This window comes from Lissotriton vulgaris, chromosome 2_2, assembly GCF_964263255.1.
Source record: "Lissotriton vulgaris chromosome 2_2, aLisVul1.2, whole genome shotgun sequence".
Lineage (NCBI taxonomy): Eukaryota > Metazoa > Chordata > Amphibia > Caudata > Salamandridae > Lissotriton > Lissotriton vulgaris.
In genome coordinates this window covers 55428475-55455107 of record NC_141688.1, presented here as the reverse complement: position 1 = coordinate 55455107, position 26633 = coordinate 55428475, and the positions used below count along the sequence as shown (strand labels likewise).

General features: G+C 49.7%; 1 protein-coding gene and 1 long non-coding RNA gene across 2 annotated transcripts in view; one reads left to right on the top strand and one right to left on the bottom strand.

Annotated features, from left to right (window-relative positions):
* The window catches only part of LOC147729003 (cholesterol side-chain cleavage enzyme, mitochondrial-like), a 228275-nt gene that overhangs the window by 19143 nt on the left and 182499 nt on the right, over positions 1-26633 (top strand). The window lies entirely within an intron of this gene.
* Positions 1163-14389, bottom strand: LOC147729004 (uncharacterized). The gene is made up of 4 exons (XR_015309173.1): positions 12986-14389; positions 9123-9537; positions 8480-8557; positions 1163-1521 (listed from the first exon to the last, which is right to left on the bottom strand). It is a non-coding gene; the product is annotated as an uncharacterized LOC147729004 (long non-coding RNA).

Below are 26633 nucleotides of genomic sequence, written 5' to 3'. Positions count from 1 at the left end.
TTATGCTGATGACACTCAACTAATCCTTTCTCTCACCAATGACCCCAGCACCGCCAAAACTAACCTACACGAAGGAATGAAAGAAGTTGCCGAATGGATGAAACAAAGCCGTCTGAAACTGAACTCAGACAAAACTGAAGTCCTCATCTTAGGTACTTCCCCCTCTGCATGGGACGACTCCTGGTGGCCTGAAGCCCTCGGAAAAGCACCCATCCCGACTGACCACGCACGGAACCTAGGCGTCATCCTGGATTCTTCACTCTCAATGAACAGACAAGTCAGCGCCGTATCCTCTTCCTGCTTCAACATCCTTCGCATGCTCAGAAAAACATTTCGCTGGATCCCCACCGAAACAAGGAAAACAGTCACCCATGCTCTGGTCACAAGCCGACTGGACTACGGAAGCACCCTCTACGCAGGCACTACCGCTAAACTCCAGAAAAAACTCCAACGAATCCAAAACGCCTCAGCCAGGATCATATTGGACATCCCACGCAATGAACACATCTCTGGTCACCTTAAAAACCTCCACTGGCTGCCCGTCAATAAGAGGATCACTTTCCGACTGCTAACCCACGCACACAAATCACTCTACGACATCGGACCAGAATGCCTCAACTCACGACTGTCCTTCTACACCCCCTCCCGCCAACTACGTTCTTCCAGCCAAGCCCTCGCCACTGTACCTCGCATCAACAAGACCACCATGGGAGGCAGATCCTTCTCATATCTGGCTGCTAAAACATGGAACTCACTCCCCGCTTACCTTCGCCTCACTCAGAACCACCTTGCATTCAGAAAGCAACTTAAAACATGGATATTTGACAAGTAATCCTCCTCCCCTTTCTAAGCGCCTTGAAACCCTCTGGGTATGTAGTGCTCTATATAAATTCTCTGACTTGACTTGACTTGACATATTTCACGCACACTCAGTTCCGTGATCTGCATGGTACACGTTTTTTGCAAAAGGCAGATTTACCCTCTACTCCATGTTAGGATGAGTCAAAACTGCCACTAGACAAATCTCCCATCTCTCTCCAACAGAAACATTAATCACCAGAGTTAGCTTGACATTTTTATTGTGCCTTAAAAAGGCTGGACACACAAGGATCACTGCAGGATGTGCTTTTAAGCCAAACGTTATTTTTAAACAGAGTCCCCAACACTCATATCAGCGGCAGCTATGGCTGCACTGGTCGCACCGCCCTAAAGCCGGCCAATGTGAGAGCAAAATATGCTGAATACAAAAACAGGCTCCGACTAACAAACGTAATCTGAAATATAGGTGAGTGAATTTAGGACTCCATGTGAGATCAGTACTAAAAGAGGGTGAGTAACAAACATTATCCATACTCACTGCTTTGCTATGTATGATGTTCTAATAGAAAGAATCTTGAGATTACTCGGAGGGGTAGTGCTCTGCTGCAATGAAATAAAACATCACAAATCTATGCCCAACACTGTCAATAATAATTTCTGGCTGATAACTCACCTATACACTGTTCAAGTGGTCACCTCAGGCTGACTGTTAGACGGACCGGGAGGGTCGGCCGAGGATAAGGGGAGAGGTCTCCGGGGAGAGCCGTCTCCAGCGATCGTACAGACAAGTAACTTCCCCCCCACAGACGGACACCACACCAGGATAAGGTTCAACGATACTTTATCAGCAATTCTTTAGGTACGGTAAAATTATACAAGGAGGTCTGGACTCAGGGGTCCCCTCGATTCTGGTCTCTGGATTGGGAAAAGGGTAGCGGGACAGTCTTGTTACCAATAGATGAAAATAGCTCTCAATCCTCGAGCTCGGCGTTCTAGATGATCGGGCCGCGGCGGAGCCAGGCAGGTCCCGAGATGGATGAAGGAAGCGACGGTCCGCGGCGGAGCCAGCAGGTCCCGATGAAGATGGTGGTTACAAACGGTCCGCGGCCACGCCAGCAGGTCCCCACGACGATGAAGGTTACGAAGGTTGCGGCAGCGCCAGCAGGCAGGACGATGTTTCGCAAGGCAGGGCTACGGCAGCGCCGGTAGTCCGTCAAGGATGAGTTCTTCACTGCGTCTCTCGACTCCAGGATACAACTCCCTTCCTGCTCTGGAGCTGCCCCAGTTATAGGGCTGGTGCCCTTTGATGTCCGGACCCTCGCACTTGGGGGTTGGGGGGTCCGGGATGAAGGGGTCCAGACACCCAGCAGGGGGTTGGAGCCAGCGCCCGGGGAGGTTGGGGCGAGCGGCACCTGGCGAGGGAGAACCATCGACACCTCTTTCTCCCATTGACCTGCCAAGTAGTCCGCTCACCTCCTGGGTGGATGGTGGTGCCGGGATGTCTGAGGCCTGGCCAGGCCCAGGGTTGGGGTTGATCGGGGGCCACGCGGCCTCGTGGCGGAGTGTCCAAGATGGCGCCCGGGCTGGGCGCGCGGGCCAGTAATGGATCGGGCCCACGAGGTCGATATGTTCAGAGGCAAGGGTCCCGGAGGGGACGGAAAACGTGAAGTGGTGGTGTGTGACACTTGAGGGACCGGGCTCGGGCCGGGTCGGGTAGAGGGGGAGCGGCCCTCCACGTGGCCTGTCCAACATGCGTCCCCCCCAGCTGAAGGCGGGGAGAGTCACCCATCCTCTTGGGGACTCTCCTCGTCGAGGCGGAAAAACCGGGACAGGCCATCTGCGTTGGCGTGATCTGGCCCAGGCCGGTGTTCAACAGTGAAGTCCATCCCTTGCAGGGAGATGGACCAACGTAGTAGTTTTGGGTTTTCCCCCCGCATCTGCATCAGCCACTGCAGGGATCGATGGTCGGTCTGCACCCGGAAGTGGGTGCCAAAGAGGTAGGGCCGGAGCTTTTTGAGGGCCCATACCACGGTGAAGGCCTCCCTCTCGATGGTGCTCCAGCGTTGTTCTCGAGGTAGGAGTCGCCTGCTGATGAAGGCCACTGGCTGATCAAGGCCTTCGGTGTTCAATTGAGACAGGACCGCCCCAATGCCGTGGTCGGAGGACGACGAATTCCCGGCTGTAGTCGGGGGCCTGGAGCACCGGGGCGGAGCACATGGCGGCCTTCAGTTGTTCGAAGGCTGTTTGACAATCTGGGGTCCAGTTGACCTTCTTGGGTTGATTTTTGGACGTGAGCTCTGTGAGGGGCCCCACTATGGTACCATAGTCTTTCACGAACCGTCTGTAATAGCCCGTGAGTCCCAAAAAGGCGCGGACCTCGGTCTGGGTGATGGGGGGCTGCCAGGACTGGATGGCGGCAATCTTGAGCTGCAGAGGGGCCACCAGGCCGCTTCCCACCTGGTGTCCGAGGTAGGTTACGGACCCCTGACCAATTTGGCATTTGCTGGCCTTGATCGTGAGGCCAGCTTGCTGAAGGGCCTGTAGCACCGCTCGGAGGTGGTGGAGGTGGTCGGACCAGTGGTGGCTGTACACAGCGATGTCGTCTAGGTAGGCGGCGCTGAATCCTTCGAGCCCGGCCAAGACCTGGTTGACTAGCCGCTGAAATGTTGCGGGGGCATTCTTCATGCCGAAGGGCATGACCTTGAAATGGTAATGGCCATCAGGAGTGGAAAATGCAGATCGTTCTTGGGCCCGGGGTGTGAGGCCGATCTGCCAGTAGCCCGCCGTCAAGTCGAAAATGCTGAGGTAGCGGGCAGCTCCCATGCGGTCGATTAGTTCATCCGCCCGGGGGATGGGATGTGCATCTGTTCTGGTGACCGCATTCAAGCCCCGGTAGTCGACGCAGAACCGGAGTTCCGGGGTGGTGCCGGGAGCGGCTGCTTTGGGGACCAGTACTACTGGGCTGGCCCAGGGGCTGTCTGAGGGCTCAATGACCCCGAGGGTGAGCATTTTGGTTACTTCTTCCTGGATGCAAGCCCGTACCCGATCTGGTACGCGGTAGGCCCGGTGGCGGATAGGGGGGCTGTCCCCCGTGTCCACGTCGTGCACACACCAGGAAGTGACACCTGGGGTGAGGGAAAACAGATCGGAGAACTGCAACAGAAGGTCTCGACATTCCTGGCGTTGGTCCAGGGTGAGGGCTCCCGAGAGCCGGACCCCATCCACGGAGCCATCTTTCTCCCGAGTCCGTAGGAGGTCAGGAAGGGGTTCGGAGTCTTCTTCGGCTCCATTGTCTGTGGCCATCAGGAGGCTGAGTTCTGAACGCACAAAGTGGGGTTTCAGCCTGTTAGCGTGGAGGACTCGGAGGGGGTTCCGTGAAGATTCCATGTCGATGAGATAGGTGACAGGACCCTTACGCTCGACTACTTTGAAGGGCCCCGTCCACTTGTCTTGCAGGGCGCAGGGCTCGGTGGGGGACATCACCCATACCTGTTGTCCGGGTTCAAATTCGATGGAGGAGGCATTTTGGTCATACCACCTTTTCATGTCCTCTTGACTGGCCTCCAAGTTTGCCTTTGCCAGCTCTCTGAACCGTCGGGTCTGGTTTCGGAGGGTTAGGAGGTATTTGAAGACATCTGGGGGGTTCTTTAGAGGGGGCATTTCCCAGCCTTCCTTGACTAGACTGAGAGGCCCCCGTACGGGGTGTCCATACAATAACTCAAACGGGCTGAAGCCGAGGGACTTCTGGGGGACCTCTCGATATGCGAAGAGGAGGCACGGCAGCAGCACATCCCACTGGCGACGGAGGGGCTCTTCCAACCCCCCAATCATCCCTTTGAGCGTGCGGTTGAACCGCTCAACGAGTCCGTTTCCTTGAGGGTGATAGGGGGTCGTGAATCGGTAGGTGACCCCACACTGTTGCCAGAGGGACTTCATATATTTGGAAATAAAGTTTGTGCCCCTGTCGCTGACGACTTCTCTGGGGAAGCCCACACGGGAGAAGATCCCCATCAGGGCCCGGCCGACCACCGGGGCTGTCACAGTTCGCAGGGGAACAGCCTCGGGGTAGCGGGTGGCGTGGTCCACTAGTACCAGGATGAACCGATGTCCTTGTTTTGTACGGGGGTCCAGGGGCCCCACAATGTCTATCCCGACCCTCTCGAACGGGGTGGTGACCACGGGAAATGGTTGCAGGGGGGCCTTTAGTTTGCGGCCGCTCTTTCCACTGGCTTGGCACGTGGGGCAAGATCGGCAATGCTGGAGTACATCATTCCTCATTTTGGGCCAGAAGAAGTGGGTCACTAGGCGGCTGTAGGTTTTATCCTGACCCAGGTGTCCAGCCAGGGGGACATCGTGGGCCAGGTTTAGCAAGAAGTCTCTAAAACGGAGGGGCACCACTAGCACTCGGCTGGCCCCCAACTCCGCGATCCTTTGTTCACTGTATAGCAGATCATTGTCCCAGTAGATCCAATGTGTTCCGGAGGTATCCCCTGCGCTCTGGGCGAGGGCTTGTTGGCGGAGTCCCTCGAGGGAGGGACAGGTCTTTTGCTTTTGGCGAAACTGTTCCTGTGTGGGTCCCCCCTCTTGATGCCACTGGTCGAGGCCAGCGAGGTCCGGAGGTTGAGCTGGTTCTGGGGGGACGGCACGGTCGGTGTCTTCGACTGGGGCGACCGGGGGAGGAGGCGCCGGCCATTCGGGTTCCTCTTGTTGGGGATTGGCACGGGCGGCCATGGACCGGGTGGTGACGCACGCCCAGTCCGGGACGCCCAACATCCCCAGGTGTTCTCTTCGTTCTACGGCCGCCCAGGGAGAGCTTTCAAGGTCATTCCCCAGGAGACAGTCTACGGGAGCATCATCTCGGACCGTTACTTTCAACATGCCGGAGACCCCTCCCCATTCGAAAGGGACGCAGGCCATCCGACACAGACTTTCCGAGTTATCGGCTGAACGGACAGGGCAGAGAATGTTTAGTATGAACTGTTCCGGTGTCACCAGGTGACAGCGGACGGCTGTTACACTGGCCCCGGTGTCACGGAGGGCTTCGGCCTGGCGTCCATTGATGCTCACCCATTGGCTGTACTTCCGGGTGTTAGCGGGTAGGGGGACCCGTGGGACCATGTCTTTCCCCCCTAAGCATGCTAAAGTCATGGCGGCTGGCTCCCATTCTTGATGCTCTTGTTCGTATTCTTCCTGCTCCTCGGAGATCTGTTCTTCCCCTAGGGCAGCCGCGGCCACTTGGCGGGGTCTTGGGCTCTGGTACTGCGGGCAATTTGGGTCGTTTGCATAGTGGCCGACTCGTTGGCATCGGTGACACGTGACATTGGCTCTGTACCCCGGTCGCGCCGGGGTGCTGCCCCGGTTGGCCGGGGGGGTGGTGCTGGTAGCGGGGGCGACCGGAGCGTTGTCTCTTCCTCGCCCTTGGCCCCCCCCTCCTCCTCGGGGACGGTGCTGACCGTTGTTGTTCCGGTTCTGTTCATAGGACCCATTTCGACCCACTCTGGTGATTTCCCACCGGTCAGCCTCGGCTGCGAGCTGCCGTGGATCAGTCAATTTGCTGTCGAGGAGGTGCTGCCTGAGCTCAATGAAGCAATTGTTTGATAGATGCTCCCACACCATGAGGTTGAAGAGTTGTTCGTACGTTGTGACATTGCTTCCTTTGATCCAGCCCTCGAAGGCTCGGCTAAAGTAGTTCACGTAGTCCACCCAAGTTGTACCCGGGATGCGGGTGCAGTCTCGGAACCTCTGACGGTACATCTCGGGTGTGAGCCCATAGCGGGTGAGGAGGGCAGCTTTCATGTGGTCATAGGAGGTCATCTGATGGTCCGGGAGCTGTAGCAGGGCATCGCGGCCCTCGTTGAGGAATCTCCCCCATAGACCGGCTCCCCAATCGCTTCGATCGATCCGGTGGGCGGTCATAGCGATTTCGTAGGCCTTGAACCATTGCTGGATGTCGTCCTCTCGGAAGTATTCTCGAACGACATCCTTGGGGATGTGTACCTTTTTCTCTGTTGCCCCTGGGTCGCGGGGTTGCTCGGGCACCCCTAATTCTCTGTTCTGCTTGCGTAAGTCTATCTCAGCTAGTTTGCGCTCGTGTTCATACGCCAGCCTCTTTTCCTCGAGCTCCCTTTGTCTCTGTTTTTCCTCTCTTTCTTCGCGGAGACGCAGGTGCTCTAAGCTTATTTTTTGTTCGGCCAGTTTAAGTTCAACATCCATTTTGAGCCGGGCCATTTCTAGTTCATGTAGTCGTGTTTTTTCTCGTTCCTGGATCTCGTCTTGCGAGAGACCCGTTCTTTGCTCCTCGGGGGCCGTGGTGTTTTTTCCTACCCGTTCTTTTTTCCTACTGCTGCGATGTTTTGGTCGGTGGTTCCTACGGCCCCGGTTTCTGCCCAGGACTCTAGGGCATGTTTGAAATCGTCTTTGGTACTTAGACCGGTGGTAGCGATACCTAGTTCGATGCAGAATTGTTTTAGTTCACGATGGCTGTACTCGTCCAATTTCTCCATTTGAAATTTCTCGGTGGATCCGCTTTCTTTGGTTGTCATTGTGATTTCGTCGTGGGGTGAGCTACTCTCTGTACGATTATGCGGTGATTCGGATCGCGCCGCTGGCCACCAGTGTTAGACGGACCGGGAGGGTCGGCCGAGGATAAGGGGAGAGGTCTCCGGGGAGAGCCGTCTCCAGCGATCGTACAGACAAGTAACTTCCCCCCCACAGACGGACACCACACCAGGATAAGGTTCAACGATACTTTATCAGCAATTCTTTAGGTACGGTAAAATTATACAAGGAGGTCTGGACTCAGGGGTCCCCTCGATTCTGGTCTCTGGATTGGGAAAAGGGTAGCGGGACAGTCTTGTTACCAATAGATGAAAATAGCTCTCAATCCTCGAGCTCGGCGTTCTAGATGATCGGGCCGCGGCGGAGCCAGGCAGGTCCCGAGATGGATGAAGGAAGCGACGGTCCGCGGCGGAGCCAGCAGGTCCCGATGAAGATGGTGGTTACAAACGGTCCGCGGCCACGCCAGCAGGTCCCGACGACGATGAAGGTTACGAAGGTTGCGCGTGCGCCAGCAGGCAGGACGATGTTTCGCAAGGCAGGGCTACGGCAGCGCCGGTAGTCCGTCAAGGATGAGTTCTTCACTGCGTCTCTCGACTCCAGGATACAACTCCCTTCCTGCTCTGGAGCTGCCCCAGTTATAGGGCTGGTGCCCTTTGATGTCCGGACCCTCGCACTTGGGGGTTGGGGGGTCCGGGATGAAGGGGTCCAGACACCCAGCAGGGGGTTGGAGCCAGCGCCCGGGGAGGTTGGGGCGAGCGGCACCTGGCGAGGGAGAACCATCGACACCTCTTTCTCCCATTGACCTGCCAAGTAGTCCGCTCACCTCCTGGGTGGATGGTGGTGCCGGGATGTCTGAGGCCTGGCCAGGCCCAGGGTTGGGGTTGATCGGGGGCCACGCGGCCTCGTGGCGGAGTGTCCAAGATGGCGCCCGGGCTGGGCGCGCGGGCCAGTAATGGATCGGGCCCACGAGGTCGATATGTTCAGAGGCAAGGGTCCCGGAGGGGACGGAAAACGTGAAGTGGTGGTGTGTGACACTTGAGGGACCGGGCTCGGGCCGGGTCGGGTAGAGGGGGAGCGGCCCTCCACGTGGCCTGTCCAACACTGACACTGTGAATGAAATGCGAGACCATAAAATCGAACTGCAAAGCAGAAAGAAACAAGCATTGAAAATGCAATAGGCCTCGCCTTTTATTAAGTTAAAGCCATTTTCTTTGCTATACAATACCATTAGCAAAGCAAATGGCTTTAACTTAATCAATGGCGAGACCTATTGCATTTTCAATGTTTGTTTTTCTTACAACAGGTGAGGACAGGGCAAACCAAGTAGAGAGCGAGAGAGGGGAAAATGCAACACGGACCACGGGGAAGTGGGAAGGAAAAAAGTAGCATGGACAAAGGGGGGAGGAAGTAAAAGCAACACAGACAACAATGGGTGGGAAGGGGTAAAAGCAACACAGGCAACAGCGGTAGGAGGGCCTAAAAGCAACTAGGACAATGAGGTGTGGGAGGGGGTAAATGCTACTTGCACAATGGAGGGTGGGAGCGGGTAAAAGCATCATAGACAGCGGAAGATTGGAGGGGGAAAAAGCAACACGGACAATTGGGGAATGGAGAGGAAAAAGAAAGACAGACAAAGGGATCAATCAACAATGCTCAAGCAACAACGGGGGAATAAAAGAAAAAAGTACCCCAATCCCAGTGTGAGTAGCAGTGGAAGGACGCTATTCAAAGACATCGATCTGTACTTGGTCCATGCTCCTGGGGAAAGAAGGGAAAGTGAAGCTGATACATACGCCCAATTAGGAGGCAGAAAATAAAAGTGACAATGAAACCAACAGATTGTAAGCAATGGGTGAGCTTCAAGCCCCTTGTTCCATACAATACCTGTCACAGGTGAAGCATAAAAAGCAGCTTAACAGCTCGAGAGGTGAACCATGGGAGACTGCCAAAACAGGCTTCAGCACACTACCCAAGCCTCTAGGGTGATGGTAACGAGAGAACTGGTGCCAGTATGAATGGCAATCTCAGATTCTAGTGGCAGCTTCCAGCGTTCCAACCCAGATATAAACTGCTTCCTGGGATGAGCACACTTCTGTAGTGCCCAGTAAGAAATCAGGTCCAACTATAAACAAAAATGGCATATACGTTTCGGGCACTGTCCTCCTTTCACCCGCGTAGCTAGGGGGGTGCGGGGGGGGGGGGGGGGGGGGGGCGGTCCGCCCCAGGCGGCACTATTTTGGGGGTGGCCAGGCGGCACCTCAGCAGTATCAGAATGAACACGAGAGTAATTCTCATTGGCAGCCAAAGTGCGTTGCGCAGTATAATTAAGCCTTATTAAGTGTGTTAATGCTACTGCATTGCACGCACCACCAGCACCTTATTTCAAAAGTGCACCTTCATGTTTGGGTCCCGGGCCGTCAATCTGGTAGCGCGCGAAAGCGCTACCAATGACGGCCCTGCAAACATTTATCATGCAGCAGAGCCCGCCTATGGCAGACTAGTAAACTGTTGTGTTGTTAACGCAATGTGCGCACCAACGCACGTGGTGACGTGCATGAATGCATCCAGTGACCTACACCTCAACAGATAAAGAGCGGATCGAGGCAGAAAAGTGGAAGAAGTAATGGGGAGGCAATGAGGCAAGTTCCGTCGTGCTTTTATATTAACTGTATGTTATTTGTGCTTTTGATAACAATACTTTAAACTGTACCGGGCGCGTCAGTATAGTAATCTGATTGTGCACTGTGTGTGTGGAGTTAATATGGAACAGCTTCCTAATCGCTTAAATGTGCATGTGTGGCGTTCGGTCAGTTTATTTCCAGGCTTCACTTTGAACTCTTATGGTAACAGACGCAGAGGTGTATGAAATAAGTGGCCAAATCACAGTTTGCAGCTTAGATTTCCTGGTCCAGAAGCCTGGTGATAAAATCCTAGATCAATACATGTTGATTCCCAATTGGAACAAAATTGGCATTCAATACTGGTGTCAGTCCCTGGCAAGAAAGTAGTCCGTTCATCCCTTTATCTGTAGGTACTGTTATTTTATAGTGGCGATCGGGGGATTGCCATAGTGAAAGGTCAGCCTTTTAAAAATCCTAAATAAATAGGTAATGCTTCAAAAAGTCAAGCAAACACGTTAGGGCACTTAGGCTAACATATCTGAACATGGCAAACAAATTATTCACTTGACTTTGATAACCAGGTGAGTGAGTACGTGTTCTAGCATAGAACAAGCACATTTCACACAGAATCGCATCCAGCTTTTTTGGGAGTACATTAGTCCCTGTGAAACGCGCCTGTTTGTGAACAAAGGAAACGGAAGTCATCCATGTGATAGCAAACATTTTTGTATTGGCACATAGCTGACAAGTGCCCCTATGGGTTGTGTGACACCCCCTGTCAGTCCTGGCATTTAGCTAACAGCACTTTTGTTGAAATTTGTAAGCTAATGAGTGTGATGGTGAAAGCGAAACAAGTTCAACAAGCATTTCCAATGCAATAGGTCTCGCATTGGTGGAAGTTTGAGGTATTGGCACTGCAAATAATAATGCAACGCCAATAACTCAAACTTTCAGTGAAGGGAGACCTATTGCATTGAAAATGCTTGTTGTAAATAGTATTTATTATTTGAAGGTATGAGGCTATTTTTTTTTGCTGTTTTGAGTACATGGGGATTATTTCCAGAGACTAGTTTTCTACAGTGATAGTGGGTGGTCTGCCAAAAGCATTTGGATAGCGATTTGGTAGTTTTATATTTATATTTCTTTTTGCAGACTTGGGCCCTTATTGCCAGTGACCCCTGTTTGGTGAGATAACCTTAAACATGTGGAAGCGAAATCCACAATTCCTGGAATTTAGTGAGGGTGCAAATTTTATCGTGACAACCGGGCGCGACACCATCCCAACACCTATAATTGCGATCTCCAAACAAACGGTGTGTGTGTGTGTGCGTGCGTGCATGTGTGTGTGCCACTCACAAAAAGGGCCTCTGAGAGGATCAAGGGTTAGATGATGTCTTTACATTGACAGCGATTAGCGAAGTAGTAGATGTGGGTTGGATCACCATAATGAGGTTAGATGAGAAAAAAGTCATCAGGACAAGAGCCTTTTAAGAACCTAATGCTGCAGATGTCATAATTGTTGCAACTGGTTTAGAGTAGAAAATAAATGTTGGTCATTGTGTAGTCAATTGGCCCACGTGCTAGGAGGAACTGGAAAACTTTGTGGAAAAGTAAACTGACAAACACATGGGGTCCAAGTTATAGTTAGAGCGTCACACTTAGGTCCTCATTACGAGTTGGCCTTTAAATACTGATATGGGCATTAACTTTTGTTATGGTAAATCTGCTGGTATTTATTGCTGGATAATGCCTGGTTAATTTCAGAACATGAACATAGGGGCTGAATATGGAATCCTAATTTACTGGTACAGAATCAGAAATCAGCAACACAAACCCCTTATTATGATACAGTAGACAGCAGTTCAAGTTCAAGCGATATAATTTCCTCCAAGCCTGGTGCCCAAGTTAGGTAGATTTACTGTACCAAGGACGGAAGAATGTCAATATAAGTTGTGTCACATCTGATCAAGAGGTGTTATGGTCATATCTATAGAATTTTTTAATTTAAAAAAAAAAAAAAAGTAATTGGGCATTTTTAACTTTGAATAGAAGTTAAAAACTTCTAATAAAGTATAGAAGAACCACAGAAAAAAAGTTCCACCACAAGTGAGGTGGGTTAGGACGCCAGAAATGTTCAATAGGACTGAGTGGGTGTTAGATGATGATCCCATCTAGTGCAAGAGGTTAGCAACATATAACTGTATTAAGCACAAGTAAGTCATGTGAATTAGATCCAGGCAGAACTTAGGAAACAAAATATTGAGTAGGTTTGTTACTTAAGTAAAGGAAAAGCTGGGGTCAATACCAATGAACAGGGTGTTATGGCATGGATAGAGGTGTGGAAAGGATAGCTGTGATAGGAGACAGTAGAAGAAGGGCAGAGGAAGGCCAAGCAAAGCACTGCGGTAGAAGGGGACAGAAGTTGGCAGATTCAGACATAAGCACAGAATAGTGAATAGAGCCTGATTCAGTAACTTATGGGAAAATGTATCTTCTGGAAGTCGTCACCTAATGTATACCAGATATGAGTAGGTGGGCGATTTCAATCTTGAATTGAGGGTGTGGGCTGTTGGATTCCTCTCAAGTATGTGAGCCAGGCCCACCAAGTGTGTGTAGATAGTCGCCAACAGATTTTCATTCTGAAAGGATGAGTTTATTAGTGACAGCACACTGAGCTCTATGAGGGAAAGGTAGGTGAGTCTAAAAACAGTTTTGCTGTAGCAGTGTGTACAACAGGGGTATATTCACAAGAAAGTGTGCTAAACATCCCCAAAAAAAGCTAACGCACCTTTACACATTGCAGCCGATCGCAGGAAAATAACCGTATGAAGAAGAACTATTAGCGGCGATACTACGTGTCTCTCGAATCTCTTTCAAGTGCTCGCCATCCTTTTTTTCCCCCAGCACTACCCCCCCTAGACCCCCCCCCCAGGGGCGGCAATCTGAGGGATAGCCCCGGGCGCCACAAGCTCTAGCTACGCCCCTGCCTCCTTCTCTGCCTCCCTTACTCGGTCAAATGGGCACGTTTCCCACAGAGCTCCTCAACCCCTCTCCAAACACAGGGAGCTAATGCAATGGAAAATCATGCAGTCTCTCACTGAAGTTAATCAGCAGAGGAACATGTGATGGGTATCAGAAATGCAAGAAGGTTTGGGAATGGAGACTTATAGGTGACCTTGTAGGTGGCATGAGGTAGGAAGCAGTATCAGATGTACCACAGCAGTCTGAAGACGAGTCAGTCCCTCCTCAGGCCTCCTGCAGCAAAGTCTGTCAGCTATTCTGCCGGAGGGGGGGAGGGGGGGGGGGGGGGGGGAAGGGGTTCATCATTTTGTTTTATGCCACTAATGGCAAAATATTTGTTTTTAAGCTGCTGTGAGTGATGCACGTTGGATTTGCTGCACTGGGTCACAATCTGAACGCTGTTTGCAGTGTTGTAAATATGACAGCCAAGAATTAATTAGCCTAAAGTATTTTTTTCCAAACCAGAATTCTTTCCCTGATTTATTTGTGTCAGAGAAAGTTAATGTTCAGCAGGTAGCGCTAGAAATTTTTCATTAAGTAGGGTTCACGGCAAGTCACTCAAAGATGTGTCTGCAAAGCGCTGTTTTGCCAGTTTCACAGCTTATATGAAAATAGGGAAAGTTATTAAATTCGTCTGAGTTCTTGCGGGTCAGTAGAATGCAAATTACAAAAATATAAGTGAGTTTTCTTGAAGTGCTTTCCCATATCCGTCTTATCAAGATTTTCACCTCAGGCAGTTTTGTTTTACTTTAGGCTCGTAGCTAAGCATAATAAATATTGCAGACTCAATACCAAAACAATGTTCACAGAGTCCTCCGATGAATGCTACGAAGCATGTTAAGCTTCTTGAAATATAACTTTTTCTATCAGACACGAAATAAAATGGATTAATAATTATATCTCTTGATAAAACAAGTCCAACAAAGTACACCCAAAAAGGTAACAATATAAAAAACAAATATTCAAATGGAAACTACCTTAAGAAAGGAATAGTAACAAAAGTTGTAACCTAGTAAAAAAAGGTAGAGTGAAAGAATGGCATTATTGCAAAAAGCGCTTCAAACATGAAAGGGAAGCAGAGTATACAAGATAGGCAACAATACATGAGACAGATACGAAGGTAGCAGAAAAGGTATCGCAGCAACCATGAACAACAAAACAATAAAGAAAAGCGAAATGAACATCAAAGTACAAAGAAAAAACATGCAACCTGCAAATAGGCAATCGCATGTCCATTGAACATCAACATAGGCAACTTGACAGAATATGACTAGAGCTATCCCCTTTGGAGTTGGGAAGCCAGGTTCTAATCCCGGCATAATCTCAACATCCTGTGATTCTGGCACTTCACTTAATCTCCTGTGCTTTAGGGAATGAAAAAACAAATGAATAAGTTGTTGTGTAATGTAAATGGTGCTCCTGTAATGCACTCCAATAGCTTCGGGTCAAGTTTGCGCTATATACAAGTTAAAAGAAAATCGAAAATATGCAACAACATTAAAGAGAGCACACAATGAACTGTGAAGTAAGAGGTTCTAGAGTGAATGACAAGCTTAATAACATAAGCACTCCGTACACTATCCATAAAGGTGACAGACCTGAGATCTGCGCGAAAGGAAACAACACAAATACAGTATTATCACTAGTTATGCACATTTTGAGCTTTGCCTTTTGTAGTCGCTTGTAGTCGTTTCAAGGATTTAGTTCATATTAACGGACGATTGTGCTTATTTCAGATTCTGCTTTTGGTAGAACTGGGCGAGGCTAGAAGCTGACTCAAAGACCACAGCACGCCCTGAAGAAAGCATGGGAAGAGCCTTCTGAGCTCACCTACATGTTATTGGAACACCGGCTGAGACATTAGGATCCTGCTCTTATACCACCCAAGCTGAAGAGCCCCATTCGCATTCATCGTCCGTTCACCTGTAGTACCAGGCTTCGACACCATGAGTGGGCCAGTCATGCATTTTGCACCCACGGTGACAGTGCTGATCAGCAGCACGATGAACCTATACAGCTCAGAGAAGCGCCTCAACCAAGGACTCACCTTGACTGAGCTTAAGGTATGATGCTGGGTTTTGCTGCACTTTGAGGTGGAAGTTTCCGAGGTAAAAATCCTAAGTGGCAACACTTAGTAACTATTTAAGGGAGCTAAGAGGAAGGGTAAGTGAACAAGCAATGCTTGCGGGAAAAGCAACGCTCACGGGAAACCTCGCGCCAACTCCTGGAGTCGAGTGGTGGCTGCGACTGGCGGATTTCTCTGCACTGAAAGCGAAAGCACGCCGCCATGCACGCGTAGGGACAAAAAAATGCACGTGCGTGTGCACAAAGTTGGCGTCGGGCTGTCCACATGCACGTGCATTTTTTTGTCTCTACGCGAGCATGTTTAGCTTTGCAGATAGCGAGTGCAGCCATCTTTGTCCATTTGGACGCGCGTGCTTTTAGCTTTGGCTGAATCGATTCCAAAAGGTCCTTACCATGGTGAGAGTATCGCATGTGCTGCTTTCGCTAGGCGAGACCTGAAAAAGCTTCCATGTAAAAAAAAAACATCTGAGACTACCAATAGAAACACTGAGGCTCTGACTCAAATTCAACAGTTGTAGAGATAAGCATAGCGGTGACCATCTTGGTATCAGTCAATTGAACCGACAAACAAACGTAGAATAAAAGTAGAGCAAAATGGGAAATAACCGATCTTGCACGAGAGACTCCATGAGAAAGCCAACTACACTTTGCCCCAGCGGAAGCAACCAACTTGAAAACAGATCTGATACTATAGAACTGCCAGTTAAAACACTGGAGTGCTAACTCTATTTCAGTACCTAAGGTGTTAGACAGTATGCCGGCCATCTTAGTACTGGGCCACAAATCCGAAGCAAACTCAGAGCAGAATCTAAGGTCAAATTGTGTAAAAGTAAACACTGTATGCGACCTATTTCTAACTGGCAGGACAACAAACACATGCATGGTCATATCTAACTGGAATACAAGCTGTAAAACATCAGGTGAGGTACTAAGTAATCATGGAGATAATGGCTCAATATAACCATAACAGAACAGAGATGCTCTGAATGTCGGAGTTGCGCTTTTAGGATAATATATACGCGTGTAGTGCAGAAAGCTCTCGAACATATGTATACATTAAATATTATCAAAGATCAGCACCCATCCAGCCCAGCCCTGAATTCAGAGTGACGCCTCAGTCGTCTTTCTGCAAAGCTATCACATGAAACCAGACCATCAAGTGAACATAAATGGGCATAAGTGCATCAATAATTGAATCATAGACCAATAAAGATCTAGAAGTAAACATGGGTTAATATAATAGAGTCAATCATCTATTAATAGAAAATACATCACAATAATGGGTGTACAAAGAAAGTTGATATTGAGCAGAACTCTAGAGCAGTCACAAACCTGGCCTCAAGTACATTACTTCAATGGGTGTACATAGTTAATGATATATACTGAGTATTGAGCACAATGGCAATCTCCCTATGAGGTAGCAAAATATGGTCTGGGGAGCATACATTTGGATAAAGAGCCATTCTCACGTTATGCATAAAGAACACAAGTCAGTTTAACAATCAGACTGTGACAGCATGAGAAACTCCCGCCTGTCCCCCCCAGTTAATTAAATAAAGCCAGGCGAGGAGGGTCACATACAGTACAGATCCTCTTCTAGAGACCATACCAAACTAACCATTATATATAGACACATTTGAAGGGTAGGGTGGAATTACAGCGGGGATACCCAGTGTCCACAGCAGTGATCTAAGGCATGAACCCAGTTTAAAAAACATGCACACATTAACATTCACAGCAATATACACAAATCGTCTCCCTATTCTCTTTTCACTCTCTATCTCTCTTTGGCTGGTGTTGACAACAGTAGACGTTACACAGATGGGTAAATGGTCTCAATCCCAGGAGTAAAAAAAAATGCCGTGCCCTCAAATCCGTGCTATGCAAACAAATGATGGACGGAATGCTGAATAAATCATACATTCACCCCCAGTCAAGAGATCTGTTTTAAATCCATCGTTCTTTTGCTCACCATGCCACCCCAGTTTAGACCCAGCCATGTGCAAATCAGTCTTGACCCTGTGCCTCATGGGAACGAATCCAACATCACAATGTCCCTCCAACAATTTACGCTTAATTTTCACTTCTGACTTTCAGCACTCCCTTGCTTTCCCATCGGGTCACAGAGCTCTGCAAATTCACTTCAGTGCTCAATGTTATTCCAATCCTAAGACATAAAAAAAGGGATCTCCAAACGCGCCTTATGTGCAACACCCTTTGATATCCTTTTGAGTCACACACAAATGTGCCAATGCCTCTCAGTACTGACTTGCATCTATCACAGCTCTATCTCCACCACACACTCACACACAATTGACCTCTTTCACACACTCTTTCAAAATTCAGCATACCCTGCTTCTCAGTGAAGGACAACTCATTTCTGCAAGTGCAACCAATTCTGGACCTACTATGCTCCATTTCAAAACAGTCCTGTAAGTAAGACACTGTTATATTCTTTGTTATGGGATTTGTTATTATTGAATTGTATGCTATCTGGTCCTTTAAGTGCATGTGACATGTTATGTTTCTGTATGAGTTCCATGTTCTGAACAGAGCTGCTCATTTGCTAAATGCAGCAAACCCATCTTTATTTCTCCCTCTCCAACTCCAGACATACAGAAACACAATACAAACTGGCACATAACCAGACATACTGTTTAAGATGGATTTAAACCAGTGACCAGTGATTATGCAAACATCTCTCCAGCATGAGCATTACTATGTCAGTTACTATCACAGGCAAGCACCCTTTATTTACCACATGTAAGCAACGGTATCTCCTGGTGAGAGACCTGCTCTCTCCCTCTGCAGCACAGCTTGTGTGCCACTGCCCGGTATAGGTAGAGTATACGTTGGAATTCGAACTCGCTTACTGCCTCTCTTGGTTTTGTAGGATTTTGGTTTGTGCATTATTTACTGTCTTTCTTTGCCTGTGCGCTTATTGCCTGTTTTTCTTTGCCTGTTCCTTGTCCTCTGTGCCCGTTTTCGATGCCCTTCTTCCTGCCGCTGCTGCACCTGCGGCCCTTTCCCCTGCCGTATTCTGCTCCTGCCTCCCAGCTGCGCTTCCCTCCCCTTCCCTATTTAATGTCAGATGCTGCGAGGGTGCCTGAGCGAGATCTCTGACCTCCTGGTCAGAGGCCTGCTATCTCCCCCCGCAGCTATGCTGGTGTGCCGTTTCCGCTGTATGGTATAGATACAGTTCAAGTTAGAGTTTGAGTTGCTCTCTGCCTGTCTTTGTTTTGTAGGATTTTGGATTGTGCCTTATTTACTGTCTTATTTTCAGGTTTTTTCTATATTACCATTTTTTCTGTGCCTGTACTCTTGTCCTCTGTGCCAGTTTTCAGCGCCTTTTCCCCGCAGCTGCTGCCTCTGTGGCCCTTCCCCTCTGCCGTATCCAGCTCCCGCCTTCCAGTTATGCTTCCCTCCCCTTCCCTATTTAATGCCGGCTGCTGCGTAGCTGAGCAGTTGACCCGCGCAGCTGGCGCACCAAAGGCAAGCCCATCTGTGCCCGTCCACGACCAGACCTCGACCAGCACCAGGGACCCTGGGTCTCCTACTACCCACCGCTACGACTCAGCTGCCCTGCTCGCACTCAACCCCAGAAGGAACAACAACTGCCAGCTGTCCATGCCTAACACGACCCACGGACAGTTCTGCTGCCTACACTGCCAACAATCTTTCACGATCTTCTGCACCCCCACGACTGCTGCACCCACGCCAGATGCCAGCACCACCGGTGCCTTGAAGTGCTTCCTCCTCAACGTGTGCTCGCTGCACAGACATGCTGTAGCGATCTGGGACCACCTCAATACCCACTCACCAAGCGTCGCCTTCTTCACGGAGATCTGGACCAACTCCACTTCTGCCCCTGACATTGTTACTGCCATCCCTGAGGAACAACAAGATCCAGAGGTAGGACCGCCTTAACTGCCCAGAATGAGGTCTTGCCATCGCACACAAGAGCTCCCTCAGACTCACCACCTCCAGCTCGAGTGTCAGCCCGCCCACCTCCGAACACCTCCACTTCCATATCCAGAATGACCCTACGAGGCACCCTCGCCAAACTGCATTCACCACTACCATTGCCGACCTCATCGCCCCCACGCCATCACCTCCATGGACTACATACTCAATGAAGACCTCAACTTCCACCTTCACAACCTCAGCGACCCCAACTCTGCCACCCTCCTGGATAACCTTGCCAACCTGGGACTGAAACAGCTCGTCACCACCCCCACCCAAATGGCAGGACACACTCTCGACCCCTTCTTCACAGGAGGTAACAACATCCACTTCAGCCGCACCATACAAACCCCCTGGACAAACGACCACTGCGTACATTTCCACATCGACAAATCCACCATCCCAAAACCAGCACCCCGTCCCCTGCATAGTAACTGTAGTAAGGAGCAGCTCAACTCCACCCTGAAACATGGTTCCCCCTCCACTTCGACCAATGCCAACCTCGCAGCCAAAGAACTTCACAGATGGATAACCAACTGCGCAGACGAGCTCGTACCCCTACGTAGCCCCGTCAAACATCGTCCTAGAAAGGTCACCTGGCTCACCGATGACCTCCAAGAATCCAGACGCACCTTCAGACGTCTCAAGAACAATTGGAGAAACGATAAATCCTCGGAAAACTGCACCAACTACAAGAACCCTATGACAGAATACCACCAACGCTTCAGATCTACCAAAAGGACCTTCATCCAGAACAAGATTCTCACCAAACCCAGCAACTCGAAAGAACTCTTCAGCGTCATCCAGTATTTCACCAAACCCACCAGGGTAACCACAGTCATCTCCCCCTGCCAGGACCTCTGCAACAAGCTCGGCTCCTACTTCCATCTGAAAATCAAGGGCCTGTACAACAACTCCAGCAATCAGACACCTGACTCCGAAACCGCTCCCTCCTCCAGCAACACCAGCCAACCCACCATTTCCTCCTGGGCTCCAGTCACCTTTAAGGACACTGCATAGACCATGAAAGGAATTCACTCAGGAGTCCCCACAGAACCCTGCCCCCGCATATCTTCCACCGAGCCACCGCCATCGCTTCGACACTACGACAAACCATCAACATTACCTTTGAAACTGGCACCTTCCCCGATGACTGGAAATGCCCAGAAGTCAGACCTCTTCCTCAAGAAGCTCTCAGCAGACCTGACGGACCTAAAGAACTACTGACACATATACCTCCTCCCCTTTGCGTCCAAAGTCACTGAGAAACTTACGAAATTCATCGAAGAGAACCCCAGCCTCAAGCCCTCCCAATCCGGATTCCGATGCAACCACAGCACTAAGACCACCCTTCTCACCGCCACAGAAGATATCCGCACTCTCCTTGACCAAGAACACACCGCGGCCCTGATCCTATTCGACCGCTTTGCGGCCTTCGACACTGTTTTCCACTGCGCACTCACCACCAGACTTCATGATGCCGGCATACAGGGAACCGCCCTTGACTGAATCTGCTCCTTCCTCACTGGCAGAACCCAAAGAATCAGACTCCTGCCTTTCCTCTCGGAACCCTCAGAGATCAACTGTGGAGTACTCCAGGGATCATCGCTCAGCCCCAAGCTCTCCAACATCTACATGACCACCCTTGCTGCCATCATCAGAAAGCATGGGCTCAGCTCATCCTCTCCCTAACCAAGGACCCCTATCACCACCAGGCTCAACTTCAAGGAAGGAATGAAGGACGTTGCATCCTGGATGAACAGCAGCTACTTGAAGCTCAACTCGGAGAAGACAGAGGTCCTCAGGCTTTGACTCTCCCCCTCAGCATGGATTAACCCCTGATGGCTTACTGCCCTCGGCAGCCCCACACCCCCACGAACCACACCTGGAACCTCTGCATCATACTCGACTCCTCCCTCTCGATGACCCAACAAGTCAATGCCGTTGTCTCCACCTACTATAACACTCTCCACATCCTCCCGAACACCTTCAAATGGATCCCCTACTCGAATGCATAGCAGGGATTTGTTGATTCCTGCCTAGAGGGCGTTTCCGTAGTCAAGCCTGCTAGCGATGAGGGCGTGGGTGATCGTCTTTCTGCAGTTCGGGGGGATCCATTTGAAAGTTTAATGCAGGATCCGTAGGCAATTGAAACTGGTGGAGGAGACGGCGTTGATTTGGCAATTCATGGAGAGGGAGGAGTCCAGCATTATGCCAAGGTTTCTTGTGTGGTCCGTAGGGGTGGGGGATAGACCAAGGGCTGTTGGCCACCATGCGTTGCTCCAGGCGGAGGGGCGGGTGCCGAAAATGAGGACTTCGGTTTTGTCAGAGTTGAGTTTGAGGCAGCTGTCCTTCATCCACAATGCAACGTCCTTCATTCCCTCCTGGAAACTGAGTCTGGTGTCTTCTGAGTTCCTGGTGAGGGAGAAGATGAGTTGAGTTTCGTTGGTGTAGGATATGATGTTAAGTGCGTGTTTCCTGACGATGTTGGCGAGGGGTGCCATGTAGATGTTGAAGAGGGTGGGGCTCAGCGAGGAACCCTGGGGAACTCCGCAGGTGATGTCTGTCGGTTCGGAGAGATAGGGGGGTGTCTGATTTTCTGAGTTCTTCCGGAGAGGAAGGAGCTGATCCATTTGAGGGCGTTTCCCTCGATCCCGGCGGTGTGGAGTCTGGTGGTTAGTATGCGGTGTGAAATGTTGTCGAAAGCTGCGGAAAGGTCCAGGAGGATGAGGGCTGCGGTGTGCCCCTGATCTAGTAGCATGCGGATGTCATCAGTGGCGGCGATCAGGGCTGTCTCGGTGCTGTGGTTACTCCGGAAGCCGGATTGGGACGGGTCCAGGATGCAGTTTTCTTCGATGAATGTGGTCAGCTGGGAGTTGGCGATTCTTTCTGAGACTTTGGCGGCGAAGGGCAGGAGGGAGCTGGGTCGGTAGTTCTTTAAAACCGTTGGATCGGCCGAAGGCTTTTTCCGGAGGGGTTTTACTTCTTAGTGTTTCCATTCCAGGGGGCAGGTGCCCGAGGCCAGGGAGGAGTTGATGGTGCGGGTTCGTTCTGGAGCGATGGCATCGGAGGCTCTGTTGAAGATGTGAGGAGGGCAGGGGTCAGTGAGTGAGTCTTCAAGTCAACATGTTTCTGCTCTGCAAACTCCAAACTATACAGAACACCGCAGCTAGACTCGTCCTCGGAATCCCTCGTCACAAACACATCACTCCACAACACCGAACCCCAATATCTCAACAACAAAATCTCCTTCCACATACCCAAGAGAAACCTCAGATCAGCCGACCTCGCTCTCGCCGAACCCTGTGCATTCGCAGAGCTAGAACAGTTGGAAGAACCTTCCCCTACATCACAGGCAAGACATGGAACGAGCTCCCGATAAACATCAGATGCACCCCCACACTGCACAATTTCTGTAAGACCCTAAAAACCTGGCTCTTCAACTGACCAGGAACTGCTCCTCCCGCCTCAGTGCCTCGAGACCCTCATGGGTGAGCAGCGCGCTCTAAAATCCACTGATTGATAGATTGAACATAGCGATAGCCCTACTATTATGTATACTTTACATTCCTGGTTAAATAGTTTTTACCTCCAGGATGGAAATTAGTGTTACTCTGAATTGTTTCAACCTGGCCTCATCATAAGTGCCTGTGCCCGCGGCCTGAGGAACAAATGTGGTGAAGGAAGGTTGCACCACAATTATTTCATCCACTTGAAGCAGTAAGTATAGGTGTTGCTGGCACTCTTGGCACAGACTGCTTGGACTGTGTCTAACTGACATGCTGTCCACATGCAAGCAGAGTGCAAAACCACAAAGATGAAGTGTCACACTACCTTCGAACTCCAACGTCTGCATTTATGTTCTCACAATGGGTCAGAGAGGAGATTGTGTGAGTGACCAAGGGCTGGCTTAAGAACAAATGTGAATCGGACCGCCGTCACGAACCACTGGAGCCTGCCTGCAATTCGCAAACTCGCCACTGACAGGGTGAACGCGCACCCTGCAGCAACAAGCTGCAGGACCGAACCTACTAGCACAGAACACCAGGCATTTTATCTTACCAAAAATTTCTTTGGGGAGTGTTGGACTTTCTGCAGGGTCACCCCCAAACTTTTTGAATTTACTCCTCCTGCTTTAGCTGCATTCATTTTTGTTGGTCTTAGGACAATGCACACTTTGCTACTAGTGCTAACCAGTGCTAAAGTGCTTGTATTCTCTACTCTAAACATGGTTAGCTTGGCTTATACCCAATTTGCATATTTAATTTACTGAGAAGTCCTTAGTAAAGATGTACTACATGCTTCCAGGGGGCTGTAAATTAAATGCTACAAGTGAGCCTGCTGCACTGATTGTGCCATCCACTGAAGTACCCCTTTAGACATGTCTCCGGCCTGCCATTGAAGTCTGAATGTGCAGTTTATGTTTAAACTGCCATTTTGACCTATCAAAATAAAGCTTTTGCAAGGCTCAAACCTGCCTTTTTTTAATACATATTAGTCACCCCTAGATTAGACTGCAAACAGCTCTAAGGGCAGGGTGTAACATATTTAAAAAGTCCTACATGTACTTTAAACTTTTACATGTCCTAGTAGTGAAAAATGTGTGTAGCACTACTGCAAGCCCTGCTTCTCCTATAGGATAACATTGAAGTTACCATATTACATTTAATAAATTGTAACTTCCCATAGGGACCAGGTAGACATGCCGTGCTTGGTGTCTAAAGAATTGTAATGAAAAGTCCTCTGTAATGGTAAAGTTTGATTTTCTCAAAATGCTACTCTTAGAACGCTGGCATTTTCTTGTCATAACCATTTGTTGCCTGCAGCCTGATTCTCGATCATATGACTAGGTGTAGCTGGCAGTTGGTCTTTGTGTATTGCTCCTACACAGTGAGACAATTGGAAGTTAGGTGTTGGAAGATGAGCCACTCTGAGTCAATGAAGGGGAGACCAGACTAGCACACTTGCACATCACAATCAACCCAGACAAGACCGAGGTATTGGTGATTCCATCTGCCACCTCACCATGGTGTGACCTCTATTGGCCCGCAGAGTTAGGCCCGGCTCCAAAACCCAGCCTGAATGTAAAGAGCCTGGGGATTAAACTAGATTGTGACCTATCAATGGTCAATCAGATCTCTTCCGTGGTGGGTAGCTGCACCAACATTATCCGACAGCTACGGAAGCTAGTACCCGTCATCTCCCAATCCATGTTACGCTCTATTGTCGCAGCCACCGTGATCTCGAGGATAGACTACGGAAATGCCCTTCTCTACCTTGGCCTGCCAAAAACCCTGACAAATAGGCTACAGGTTGTTATGAACGATGCTGCTCGTCTCATTTTTAGACTGCCAAGACGATCCAAAGCATCTCCCCTGCTACAGAGCCTTCATTGGCTCCCTATTAAGGAGCGAGTGGAATTTAAAAATCTGTGTATAGCCCATAAAGCTATCTATGGTTTGGCGCCTGCATACATCAAAGACCGTGTGGTGGTGTACAGTCCAATGAGAACTCTTAGATCCTTAGACTCTCAATTATTGGTCTGCCCTCGGTACAAATTTGTTACCAAGGGAGGAAGAGCCTTCTCGGTGTTAGTTCCTTAGGTATGGAACACACTACCTGAGTCGCTGCGCAGGGAAGAGAACCTCCTACACTTTAGAAAGGGGTTAAAAACGCTGCTGTTTAGGAGGTCCTTGAGTGCCAGCTAGGCTAGTGGATGCTTTCTCTGTATTGCTAAAGTTGTGGTTTGTACCATCGATTTCCGAGCGCCTAGAGACCTGCAGGTGATTGGGCGCGTTACAAATCAAAAATAACAATAACAATAACAATAACAAGGGCTTGTCATTGGTATATTTTGACCCCAGGCAACCTTGGGCCACGGCAGGGAGGAAGGGGATGCCTGATACCTTAGGGGGGAAACTTATAGAAGCTTCTCCAACATAAAAGTAGGCACTAGGTATAAATATTGAACCTCAGACCACCAACTCTTCAGTACAGTTCTGGATCTGTGGAAACTCTGCCAGGGAGAAAGTACTACTGTGCTGATGGAAGTACTGCTACTCCGCTTTACTGCTGCCCTTCTGGAATACTACCTTGCTCGGCTGCTGCCTTGCTGGATTGCTACCCTCCGGAATGAATCAGATGGATTTGGACACGCACCTGAACCTCAGAACCTCAGAGTGACACCAAGAGCTAGGCTGTTGGCCTCCTGTTAGAGTCACTGTGATGTAAAAGACTTCCAACCACCTGAGCTAGCACCCATATCCAGTTGGAGCACACCCTTGACCCCCAGTGGTGCCCCTCAGGTCCTGGACCATGGTGTGGTCTCAGAGAGATGAATTTAAGTTTTGGGATCTTTGTAACTGCGAATGGGCCCGTTGGTGCTGAACACTTGTCACTCGCACAGTACGACCCTTCGTGCTACAGCATCAACTGCTCACGAGGAGCACCACCTCAAAGCTCTGACCTGCCCTTTTGCAAGGACAACAAGTTCTTCACACTACCACAAAGACTGCCCACAACGCTTACTTGCTCTTCGTGGCTCCCTACACTGCGAACAGGCGTCTGTGCACTGGATTGAGAAAGGAGCTTTTCAGCAGGACTAACCTGGTCACTGTATCCAACCCGTGCTCCATCACAGTGAGCCGGAACCTGTGACTTTCTCCCAGTCTGATGAAAACATATAATCGTGTGTGGCGCTATGGGCTTTTTAACGCTATTTTCACACACATTTTTGAAGATGCATAACTCCGGTTCTACTGATTAGATTGTTGTCATTTTGGTATCAAATTATTTATTACTTTTTGCTCTAATTTTCTAAATTGATGTGTATTTTTTCATGTGTTGTGTTTTCACTTTACTTATATTCGAAGTGCTGCATAAAATCTTTACACATTGCCTCCAAGTTAAATCTGACTGCTCTTTAACAAGTTAGGTGGGGTTTGCTTGTGCCTCACCCTGACAAGGATTGTGGTTGCTGCCTGAGTAGAGTTTAACCCCCTCAACCAGCAACCCAATTTCTTACTGGGGGTGTTCTACCCCATACACCCCCTTAAGATGCACCCATGTACAGCTTAGACCCAGCAATATGTAAATCAGTCTTAGTCATGGTCCAATAGAAACAGTCTAGCCCTAACTACTAATCCAGGCCCTGTCCAAATCAGACAACCCAAGAACGATTTCACTCTGATTAAAGTCGAGTATAGCTTTGTTTCAGTGGCACAGTGAGCACGGGCACACATCTTGGCACTCCTTGCCACTTAGGGCATTACTTCAAACACACATTGATGATGTGAGGAATGCTTGCAATAAGTCTAACTACTAGCAACCGCTCAGGGTAGCATTCCAAACCATTGTGCCTTTGCCCACCATTCCACCTCCGATTAGACCCAACAAGCGCGTAATTTGTAACAGAATGAGTGGTGGTGCCTAAAGTTCTGCTCAGAAGCTCATGGCTGGAGCTATTACATGTCGGCATGGCAGATACCAAGGCTGCGCAGTCTTGTTTCCACCTAATGCCGCTTCAATCCACTTCCAGACATTCTCTGCTTCTTTATCTCAGAGTTG